Raw genomic sequence first — 12,195 nt, 5'->3', positions numbered from 1 at the left:
CCTTCCAGAACAACACATGCTTATTACATTCCCCTGCATTTTTTCAATTCCCATGTTCTTTTCTATCCTATTACTCCACCCTTTTCCTCTTCCCACTTCTTGCCTGCTATGAAAATTAAATTAATTTGGATCTCTCTGCTGAGAGAAGATTTACAGGGAAAATTTTGGTCTTCACAGCATGCCATAAGCAGGTCCAGGCTCACTTTGACCTTTGCTGGTTGCTTAACTCTTGCTTAAAGCATTCTTCTGCCTCTGCCTCCCAGTTTCACGCAGGGCTGTAATCAGTGCAGCATCTTTTGTTAAACCTGTGCAACCTGGCTCAAAACGGAAAGGTAGTCTCCAGGACAGGCCCTAGTCCATTAAGAACAGCAGGATCAGGACCTCAAAGTGTATTCGGAATTGAATGGGGAGTCACTGGAGTGTGTAGAGCATTAGTGCGATATGCTCCTGGTACTCCTTCCTCTCCAAAAGACATGCCGCTGCACACCATCCGTACTCGAGTTTTAGCAGTGGCTTTCACCTTCTGTGCAGCTTATGTCACTGGCATGCTGGCCTAAATGTAAAGTTATATAAAACTGGAAGGGATTAGCAGCTTCTGCTTCACCAAGTACATTACTTTTAATTGCCTTGAAGGATTCATTTGTCTTCACTCCAGTAACCTTTGGCAGCAATCAGCAGTTCAAACACCAGTACTCCCACACACTGCAGCTCTTCTCACAGTCACGTACAGTTTACTGAAAGCTCCCTAACAATCAAAACATACTACCCCAGTTAGCTTTTCAGATGTATCTATTTAAATTCCACCTCTGATAAAATTAAAAGATTAAGTATACTTCTGAGAAGAAAGAAAATGCTTCATCATCACCAGGAATGGGCATTAATTTCTTGTCTGTGTTTTACAAACAGCATAATCAAAGTTCAATAGAGAATATGCAAAGATTGCAAATCTATAGTAGACATAGAAATTTGCATAAATAACAGATATGAATATCTGATGTTTACAGAAATAAAACTGCATGCTATGCAAACAAAGTCTGCAACACTAAATAACATTTCATTATGCTGATTTTTCAACCCAAAGCTCTTTGTAGGTGATTATGTACAAGGCATTTCACTAATGTAATGCAAGGAAAAAAAGCTACGGAAAAAAATATATCTATAGATATGCTACATTGTTTAAAGAAATTTGTACTAAGGATTGGAGGAAAATGGGGATTGTTTCCCACCCAAGACCTTTAGGGTTAGAATTTCAGAACTACAGAAGAGACCTGTACAATTTAATGGGAATTTGGTACTCAAAGACCTTAAAAAAAGCTGATCCATATTATGACGCACTCAGAAGTGCGAATTTAAGGGTCTTATGTAAAATACAAAGATCAAGTAAATTGCACTGATCACACTGAATCTGCTTTGGAAATATGAAGGGGTCATATACAAAGGTGACAATTTACTGCTCTGAGAGTTAAAACATTAAATGCAACACTGTCAGTGGAGTAGTACTCAACCCAGTTCATTCACCCTACAGCTAACCTGTCTCAAGGCATGACCATAGGTTTATAAGCCCAATCGGGCTCTTGCAAGCAGATGTAGCTCCCTCTGGGAATCAACAAGACCCTACACATGTGACAGAGGCAGAATTTTGCCCAATACTCATTCCTTTTATCTTTTTTAGGATAAAAAGCTGGTTTCACCAGTACCTGGAAGACACTGACATCACATCACATTCAAAATACTGTCGGCACTCACTCAAAAATATAAATGGGGAAGGGGACCTGGATAAGCTAGCATACAAACTTCAGAAATATTTAAAACAAAACACAAACCTGCCCCAAAAGCAAGGAGAACCAGCACCTCACATAGCCAACACATTGTGCTTGACAAGGTCACCCTCCTTATGCAGAGAATTCAGTTAATCCTCTGGATGAATGCAGCATGTGTTGCACTCCCAATGAAATTACCCAGGATCCAAATAAGAGACCATCAGCTACCGCTATAAAAACAATCAAATGGCTAAGAGTCTGAATAACACCAGTCGATTTTCCCCTTTCCAATAAACCGAAACAAAGAGAAGTGTTCCCCAGAACGTGTACATTGCTTAAAAGGCCAAAAGGTGTCTTTAAGTTTCCTTCTAAACTTAAAAACCATTAATCAAGCATGAAATAAACAACATGTGCAAGTCAAAGGTTAATATCCCAGGGTCTTTAATGTGTGACTACCACCCACTTCTTTTCCGTTAACACTATCACCTCCCTGTCTTTCAACACACACCCAACTATTCTTGCCTTGTGTCTCACTGATTCATGCAAGTGTAAAGTAGTAATTATTTTGCTCTTAATCTTCAGAAAACCACTGCACAGAAAGCAGGCTTTGCCTTCTGTTCTGAAGTCTGAAGGGAATGACTGCTAGAGAAAAATGACTGTTTCACTTCTCTAAAGAGTTTGTACAGGTTTTCTTTGCTTTTTAAGGATTAAAAGACCAGTTTCAGTAGCACCTTGAAGATACGGACATCACTCCACAACAAAAATATTTTAAGCAAGAAGATAATCGAGGACTACAGAGCAGATTTTGATTTTAGAGATAATGGCATTAGTCCAAGACAAATTTAAATGACTTAAATAATGCAACTGTAGACATTCACCAGTGCTTGAGCACAGAGTATGCCTCTAATTACATCTGAACAATTAACCTTTACAACTGTGCTGTTTAGAATGTTTCCGTGAGTGGGTATATTCTTAATAATTGGGAAATCAATACAAGTTACTATCTAAAGGGTTGTCAGAAATCTTCAGTAAAAATAAAATTGGGCATTGCCATACCAACAGGCAAAAGAAAAGTTATCAAAAGTGTAACAACTTATCTTAGACCTTGTAAGTCCTTATCTAAGAACTTATTCTCCGTTCTTTCCTGAGAGGAAGAAGGAATCTGTTGGCATAATATATCTTTTTCATTTCTCAGGCTGATTGTTTTTTAGATTCTGCCTGAACTGTATTTGTGATGCAGTGCAAATCTCTAGCATTATTCGTGCTATTTACAGAAGGAACATTCTTCCCAAGTCATCTTTTCAGCAGTGAAAACAAGGGCTGCTGTGCTTACTCAGAAAATAATTCTCAAACTCTTCTAAGTGATCAAATTAGAGAAGAGAAAAAAAAATGCAAGTGAAAACCAGCAACCTCTGGCGCACAGGTTGGCTGGACAAACTCAGCTTGCAGGTCCCTCAGTAGGTTTAATTCCACTCTTCTGAAAACATGTTTTGCTGAATATGAAAACCAGATGAACTTATAACTCTTCTTCAGGAATAATAGCCTACACCAAACGTCTTTGATCTTAGCAGGTATATATCAATGGATCTGACTTCTGACTGTTTCCAGACAAGCATCCTGGTGCTTGAATACTCTTAGATGACAACTCATGCTCAAAAACACAGAGGAGTCAATGATAAGCAAGTCCAGAACATGTTTCCTCAGCACTTCTGGACTTACTTAACCACTGTACTAAGAACAGCTTATTATATATTATTATAATGTTAACCTTATTGCTAAAATCCCTTCTGTTGTGGAGCTACTCTGTATTACCGTGGATGGGAAGACATTGTACATATACTGCTCTTGTCCAGCAACACGTGCATTTTATGATTATGCCAATTCTAGAAATCTTTAGAGCTGTCAGTGGAGGCTGGTAACACAGGGCAAGAAAGCTCCATGTTCTGGTGCTTTGCAGACAGTTTGCTGCTGCCTTAAGCTCCAGAGTCTCCGTATCTGCTAGTTGCTCTTCCGCATGCTTCAGGCAATGGGTCACAGGGCACAGACATGACTTTCACATGGCACAGACAAGGAAAATCTATTTCAGGTTCTCAAAGTGGAAAGCAGTGGTATGGGTCACTGAATGCTATTGCCCATTTTACCTCACAGGAGCCATGAATGAGAGGGCTGGGTAGAAGGAGGATGATGCCTCAAGCAGTACAATGCTGGAAATGTCTTCTCTGCTCCCCAGGGCAGCATGGGTACACCTAGGAGCTGTTACACACATGTGCAGCTAGGGATGGGCATTCATACTTCTAACAAACACTGAGTAATTCAGCAATTCATGGAAGTGTGTTTAAAAAAGGAACATAAACAAGCATCTCAGGCCCTCTCTACCTTTCTATTACTCACTGCTTCCAAAAACGCATTTTGTGTGCTTGTCTCTTCTACTTCTCAACAAGTATTACATACGTTCAGAAAATTAATGAGTTCTATAGTACTGACTTCAGCAGCAGTACATATGCATTTTAAATAACTGCCTTAACAGCAGGCTAACCTGATGTATTTGGTGGCATACATTAAAAATCCTGTGTGTCAGTGCAACAGTGAAGCAGCAGTGAGTAACCTGCATGCCTAATACCAAGCTTCATTTGCCTTACTTCAAGTGTAACTGCGGCTACACAAAAACTGTCAGGTAGTTCAGATCCTGTAAGACAAAGGAACTGGGCTACGATGACACTAAAGCCATTATTATGTCAGTCTAGGACCACTCTTGTCTGTGAGGAACAGTGTGTTGGACCTCTGGAGGCCACCTTCTTCTCCCTCCTGAGAAAAATCTTACTTGTCCCATTCACTCTGCAAGGAAGGAGACGCTAATTCTGTGGCTCTGACTGTCTGAAGATCACAATATACATGCTGGAGCATCAGAAAAGTTGTCTGCTTCTGGCACAATGTAATGCTTGCAGTCCAAATACCCAAGAACCTCTGCCACCTAATGGTCAGAATAAATCAGGATTTGACTTGCACACATTGACTGATCATCATAAAATGAAAATGATTGCAACTCAGTTGCCTCAAAATCTCTACATGAAAAACTAATGTGATATTACTAGAGAGAAACACAGTTTCAAAAAAGGAAGGAGCATGTGATGGGATTGGAAATACTCTGCAAGTAAATCTCAGATTTATTCAGGTCACGAGCTGAACTCCCTTGTTACTTCTGAGCCTGAAATTTATTTAATAGAAAGGAATAAAATGTGAGAGGGAAAGGAATGAATTATCCTACTCTAACATCATTGAATTATGTGCCATAAAGTTACTGCACTGAAGTTTTCATCAGCATGAGCAGAGGCTGGATAAGTTAGGGAGGAAGAGATCTACCAGCAACAGCCCTCAGCTATACCATAAGCTATGTTTTTAAAAGTGCTGATAAGTTTGTGCACCTGGGAATTTCATGGGCCCACACCTGGTCTACATCAGGTCTTTAGTCATGTCATTGATGCTAGCAAATTCTTTCAATGAGCCTTAATAACTAGTGAAACTGATTTACTTTACTCTTCGGAAGTCTCACATTGAAGGGCTCTGTCAATTCTGCTAGCACACAGAAAATGTTTCAGAAAGTAGCACATGGGGTGAAGTATTTCTTTTTCTCATGCACGTATTTGCTCTATTGGTTTTAACATTATAAAATACAACATAATTCAAAGAATGTAGGAAAATATGGGGCTAGTGATAGCTACTTCCATTTACCTGATATGGGCTAGCATTGATACTTTCAGAAATAGATGAATGAAGTATGTTCCTGCACAGAGCAAACAATGCCAGAAGGACTACAGTCATTCAGGAATAAAGTGATCAAAGACTGTGCAAAAGACCCTGTCACTGCATTGGTTTTCAGTCACCAATCCACTTAGATACCCAATTTCAGGAGAAGAATGAAGTTAAAAGATAATGATGACAAAATACACTGTAGGAGTAAAGCAAACTCTAAACACCAACCCAAACAGCTTTTTCCATCCTCTACCCTGCTGTGGGGATGACGTTTTGAAACACCACACTCAGCAACACAGAACAGCAAAAATACCTTAAGAAACACAGGCTTATATCTGCCTCACAGAGCGAGTCTGGAGTTTTTGCTTATTTTAGCCTATCCTGAGTATGACCACATACACAGTCTTTTGAAGGAATGCCTGGAGAAGTTCCTTCTTTCTGGAATCTACAAGTGGACAGTTCACAGGTGACTAATATCAAACCTGGAAACTACTATGAAATCTATCACACGCAACTGAAATAAGTATTCAAGATCAGTAACATTTATTATTTCAAAAGGCTTCTCCAGATTTCTTTCTCTAAAAAACAAACAAACAAAAATAAAACAAAACCAAAAATACTTCCCATGGTGATAAATCCAACAGCAGCAATCAGACTAGGAGTATGCCTGGCAGAACCACTAGGATTTAATCCTTGTAGCTGTCAAAGTAGCCAGCCATACCTGAATTAGCATAGTGCTTTCCTGTTCAATCTGGCAATAGATAATAGTGGTGATAGCTTCAAGAGAAGTGGGTTATTGACTCTGAAAGACATTGGGAAAATACAAATTCAAAAGTGTTAACTACTTTTACTCAGCATTTAAGCCACCACTTAGCCAATATTGTATCCAGTATGGTTGCTTACCATTCTAAGATTGCAAATGAAAAAGTGTAAAAGCAAACCAAAGAAATGCTAAAAATAGCCACATAGTCTGATTGCTTTCCAGGCAGCCAGAAGTCCTCAAACTAGTTACTTGACATCCCCAAGGTAACTTGAGGAACTTTGATTGCTACCCATACTGTGAACTATTTGCAATATGCTAGCTAAGAAAAAAAAAATGCAATGGTACTAATTCACAAAGATCTCTTGCAAAAGAGGTATTTATAAATTTCCCCCTCCTAAATGAAAAAATAAATCAAATGCATTCAAGCTTAATCTTCTATTAAAGCACACAAAATGAACACCAAGGGCACAAAATGAATAGCAAGGCAACAGGTTAGTAGGTACCCAGAAGTCTTAATTGATTCTTCTATGACTGAGATTACAGAAAATTATCTTACAGCCAACATACTGTAACTGAGAGAAATTCATGTTTGATTTCTAACACAGTATACCTTTTAAAAACAAATTTCTCAGCTTTAGTCAAAACTGACTCAGAGTTAAAGTCAGAGGTGTTTAAAAACTGATTCTTACCGAACATCAGCAGCTACAGAGACATAATAAAATGACCACAGGGACACAAGCATCATTTAAAATGCACTGCGGAAAATGTGGATTTAAACATCATCAGTACGCAATCATATAAACAAATAGCATGTATATGTTAAGTTCAAACTATCGCTTGCATCTTTTTTAGTGCCACTATCACATTCAAGACTTCCACCACACTTCATCATTAACAGCAAAATCTACTCTGAAAGTTGAGTGATGTGGACTGTCATTTTGCCTTCATCTGTTCATCAATGAATTGTAAAAAGAAACTACATGAAACAAGCATGTATGTTTCTTGTTATACACCTACAGTAATTCACGTTACAAAAGTCCTTTCATTCAACTCCTTTGAGCTACTTTAATTGAAAACGAAAATGTCTTTTCAGTTCAGCATGTGCCAAAAAGGAGCACTTAGTGATTTGTGTAGTAGAATCTAGCTCTCCCTTTTCTCTGTAGCAGAGTAAGAGAGAGGTTAGGCTGGAGGTAGGTCATGTAACCCAAAGAAAGATAGTCTAGAGCACTGCTGGTTCTTCATGTTGGTAGGAGTGCTGTGAGGAAGGTGAGATTATAGGTGGAAACAACTGCCATAAAATTATACATGGTAGTGAAATGTGTTATCAGTCCTTAACTCTTGACAATGAAACCAAGTGCTTGACCCTGAATGAAAAAAATGCATGTATCCAGAAACGAATCCTCTTCCTGTTCTATCTCCCTTCTTCTAAACAAACAAAAAAAATCCCTAACTAAAATATTTTGGTTTTCCAATATTCTGATCACCCTGTTTGGTTTTCCTTTTTCAGCAGTGTTGAAACATAAGTTTTCAAAAAATTCAAAGGGATATTTCAATGTTCAAAATCAGAGGCCTTTATTTAATCAGCCTAGCTTTGACTGCATTCTCATCGACTGACAGGGTCTTACTTTCTGCCGCCTTTGCTGCTTGCTCCTTCTCTTCTTTGAAGAACTTGTCTCATTTTAAGAAAGATGACAAAAGCAAGAATGCAGGAGAAAAATACTTTGCAACTGTGTTCTCTGAAACCCATTTGCAAAACTTTGTCAGGTAACAAAAATAAGAAGCAGCCACACCAAACACAGGCATCCTTTGTCCTACCGCAACAGGCCCTACTAAAAAATCTGTCCCCATCTTCCTTATAACCCCCTTTAGCATCTGAAAGCCTAAAATAAATTCTCCTCAGAGCTTTCTCTTCTCTAGGCTGAACAACCTCAACTGTGTCAGCCTGACTTCATAGGAAAGGTGTTCCTCTGATCATTTATATAGCCCTCCTCTGGACCCACTCCCACAGGTCCGTATCATTTCTGTGTTGAGGACTCCAGAGCTGGATACAGCACTCCAGGCAGGGTCTCAAAAGACAAGAGCAGTGGTGCAGAATCACCTCACTCAGCTCCTCAATCCTTTCATCCCCTAGCCTTTACTGATACCAGGGGTTGCCCAAACTCAGTGTCATGGTTTGAGCATGTTTTGAGGGTGTTTTTGTTCAAGGTTTTTTCCAGCCAGGGGGAGGCCGGGAGGAAGGAGAGACAGGACACCTGACCCAGGCTAGGCAATGAGGTATTCCATACCATAGCACGTGATGCCCAGGATGCATACTGGGAAAGAGAAGGCTGGAGGGGTAGAGGCTGGAGCTCTGGAGAAAAATGGAGGAGGGAGCACATGGTGCTCGGCCGGGCAGGGTGGAGTGAGTTATGGGTCGGTGGCTGGTGGGGTGTTGTATTCTTTTCACTTGCTGTTTGCTGTATCATTATTATTTGTAGTAGTGAATGGCAGTAGGGGTTTTGTGTTATGCCTTAGCAATTAAACCGTTCTTATCTCAATCCGTGGGGGCTACATTCTTTGGATTCTCCTTCCTAACTCTCCGGGAGTTGGGGGACTTGGTTTAAACCACGACACTCAGGTGCAGAACCTTGTACTTGCCTTGTTGAACCTGGTGAGGTTCACATCGGCTCACTTCTTGAGCTTGTCCATTTCCTTCCGGATGGCATCCCATCCCTCAGGCGTGTCAACTGCACCACTCGGCTTGGTGTCATCTCCAAACTTGCTGGGGGTGAACCTGATTCCACTAAGTCATTAATGAATATATCAAACAGTACTGGTCCTAATACAGATCCCCAAGGGAAACCACTCATCACTGACCTCCATCTGGATAGAGCCATTGACCACAGCTCATCCAATCAATTACTCATCCACCAAACAGTGCATCCATCAAATTCATATCTCTCCAATTTAGACAGAAGAATGTTGGGGGGACCATGTCAAAGGCCTTACAGCAGTCCAGATAGAAGACATTTGTAGCTCTTCTCTTGCCCATTGATGTAGTCACTCTACCATAGAAGGCCACTAAGTTGGTCAGGCAAGATTTGCCCTTGGTGAAGCCATGCTAGCTGTCTCAAATCACCTCCCTGCCTTCCATATGTTTCAGCATAGCTTCTAGGAGGATTAGTGTTGGGCAGGGGGAGGAAGAGAAAAAAAGCTAAACAGCCACTGCTTTTATTTAGAAGTCATACATGATCTGGGCACTGTATTCTGCAAACAATAAAAGTCTCAGCAGGGTGGTTTTAAACTGGTATCTGACCACTTGGGACTGTTTATTTCTATCCATCTGTCCAGCTTGAAACCTGCTTATCAATGCAGAGCTTCTTTGCCTCATTGCTGAAATTATCTCCAATGCACTGCCAAAATAATGACAATGTTGTGACGGTCTCTGAAGGTTTGCCTTCATTACCTCTGTACCACGGTGACAGAACTGCTGGACTGCTTTCACACTCAAGAGAAAGGACAACAGTTTACATAAATGGTGTTTTCTAGAAACAGAAGAAAAACAAATTCCTCCTAGACTCTCCAAAGTAATGACCTAGTTCACTTACTACTGCTCCAGGATAAATTACTATTATTTTGGATTGTTTTCCATTAAAATTGGTCCCTGCCTCTCTTTTCATAAGCAAGCTGCATCTCAAAACAAGCACTTTGAAAACGTACTGTGCATCAGTGCTGATGTGGCATACTCCTTTCACTTTTACTCAGTCTTACTGAGGCAATTCCTACATGCAAAGGTACCCCCTTCTTATTATCCTTCAGAATTATATGTTTCAGCTTCCTCAGAGATATCGTAAAGACATCATGCCCCAGAATATATGAGCTCTACAGGAGTTTGTATCTGTGACATGCAGATACAGCTTCAAAATTAAATAATAGTGATTTGGTAGAGTCTTACACTGCCTAATAATTTGTACTTTAACTCAGTGCCTTATGCATATTGAAATGCTTTTAATAACTAAAGCAATTTTTTAGTGTACATTCCAAGATATATTGACTCTTGCTTTAACTATTTTGGTGGTTTGGATGACTAATCTGCTTTGTCTGTTGCAAGTTAAGACTTTCTGTAAGGATATCTGGATTTGGTACTTCCAGAAGAGCGAGGCTGCATGAATTTGCGGTGTCCTTAAATAGATCACAGCAACCCTTATCTTCTTAGATTCTTCTGCAAATTCATCAGCTGTTCCTTTAACAATTTTTAACTGCTGGTTTGTCAAGGTTATTTTAAATATTGCCAATTTCATCTTTTTGCCCATGCTTTGCCAATTTTTATGGCTTAATAACAACACATTAGGACATAGTCCAAAGACCAAAGATTAAGGTCCAGTTGGACTTTTATAATAAAACCTGTTCATCTGCAGTAAACAGAATTGTTCATAATGAACTATTAGACAACGTTGCTTCCAACATGCTCTTCCAAATTGCTTTGTTACTTAGGATTACTTCTAACTTGACGCTACATAAAACAGAGACAGACATGGACCTCTATTTCAAAGCCAGGTGGAACTCAGCATACTAGCTGAAAAAAGTTGGGTGTTGCACATATACTTGAAAAAAAAGAAAAGTAACATTTCACTGGTACTTGACATCATTGTGAAAAATAGCCAAATATGAGCAAAACAGAATCCTCAACACAGTAACTATTCCTGAAAAAGGTAATTGCACCATAATTTCAGATTTATAGCTGTAAACTTGATTAATGCTTCATTTACAGATTGTACTATCTGCCTTGTGGAAGATATTTCTTCCCAAATCTAAACCAGTGATTCTCTTAGTCATCAGCAAGCCATTTTGTTTCAAATAGCATCCATCATCTTGCCAATGAAAATGTCAATAGCATAGAGAGAAGCAGCACATTTATCTAATTTTTCCACATAGAAGAAGGTATATATGTAATAAATCTAATATGAAAAAAATATCTCATGTTGGTTTTATGTCATCTAAACACATTTGATATATTCTCCCTCCAAATCAAATTATTTAAAGCACCACAGGATATCCCACTTAAAAGGACTCTAGGATTACATTTTATCTGTCTATGCACATGGTTCTGAATAATCAAAAATTTCAAGTGTTCTATTTGTCAGTGACAGAAGATTCATTAAAATCTGGTGAAACAAAACTTTCTCTGTCAGCTCTCAGTCAAGCATTCTTTCCTGCGATCTTTAATAGTTCTTAGGTTTTTTTTACCTTTAAGCAAACATTTGTCTTGGTCACTATAAATCTTCACTTTCTTTACTAACACTATTACTTCATCAGCTTTCAGTTAGTATTCGATCATTTTCAATGCTTCCATCTAAAAGGTATCATCAGTGGGCTACTCTCCAAGCACCAGTAGGGACCACCTCTATTTCAAATTCCTGCTTAGCACCCACTGCTACAGGACAAGTAAACCATGACTATATCATGATATAACAGAATAACATTATTTTTTAAATTCAGTTCAGACATGGAAAGTCATCAACATACCAGTAAGCACATAGCATGTCCTTATTTTTCTTACTCGCAGTCGCTTTCTGTCTCTTGGAATTAGTCTAGAAGGACACTGCCGTCTCATCAGAAATAGGCCTACTGGCATAAGTGTCTGGATGTGGAGTATATTTGCTCTACAGGGCCAAGAGCCTGACTTGAGTTCTCTAGGCTCCACTTAAACACAAATACTGCAAACCAATCACTGCAGTAAGAGACCCTTACTGGCCTGTTCCTGACAGCCCTGAACATCTTCTCCCTTCACAGAAGTTAACAGCCAGAGCTCAGAGGGCCTCAGGATCAACTGGCTCCATTTCACAGAAATCCCTCTGAGAAGCCACTTTTCCTCACATTTTCCTGACTTGCACATGCATAGTTATGCAGAGTGCTTCTGATTGCCCCATCCAACAGTGAGCT

The sequence above is a fragment of the Melopsittacus undulatus genome, chromosome 5 (assembly GCF_012275295.1).
Source record: "Melopsittacus undulatus isolate bMelUnd1 chromosome 5, bMelUnd1.mat.Z, whole genome shotgun sequence".
NCBI lineage: Eukaryota > Metazoa > Chordata > Aves > Psittaciformes > Psittaculidae > Melopsittacus > Melopsittacus undulatus.
Note: the sequence above shows the minus strand (reverse complement) of the source record.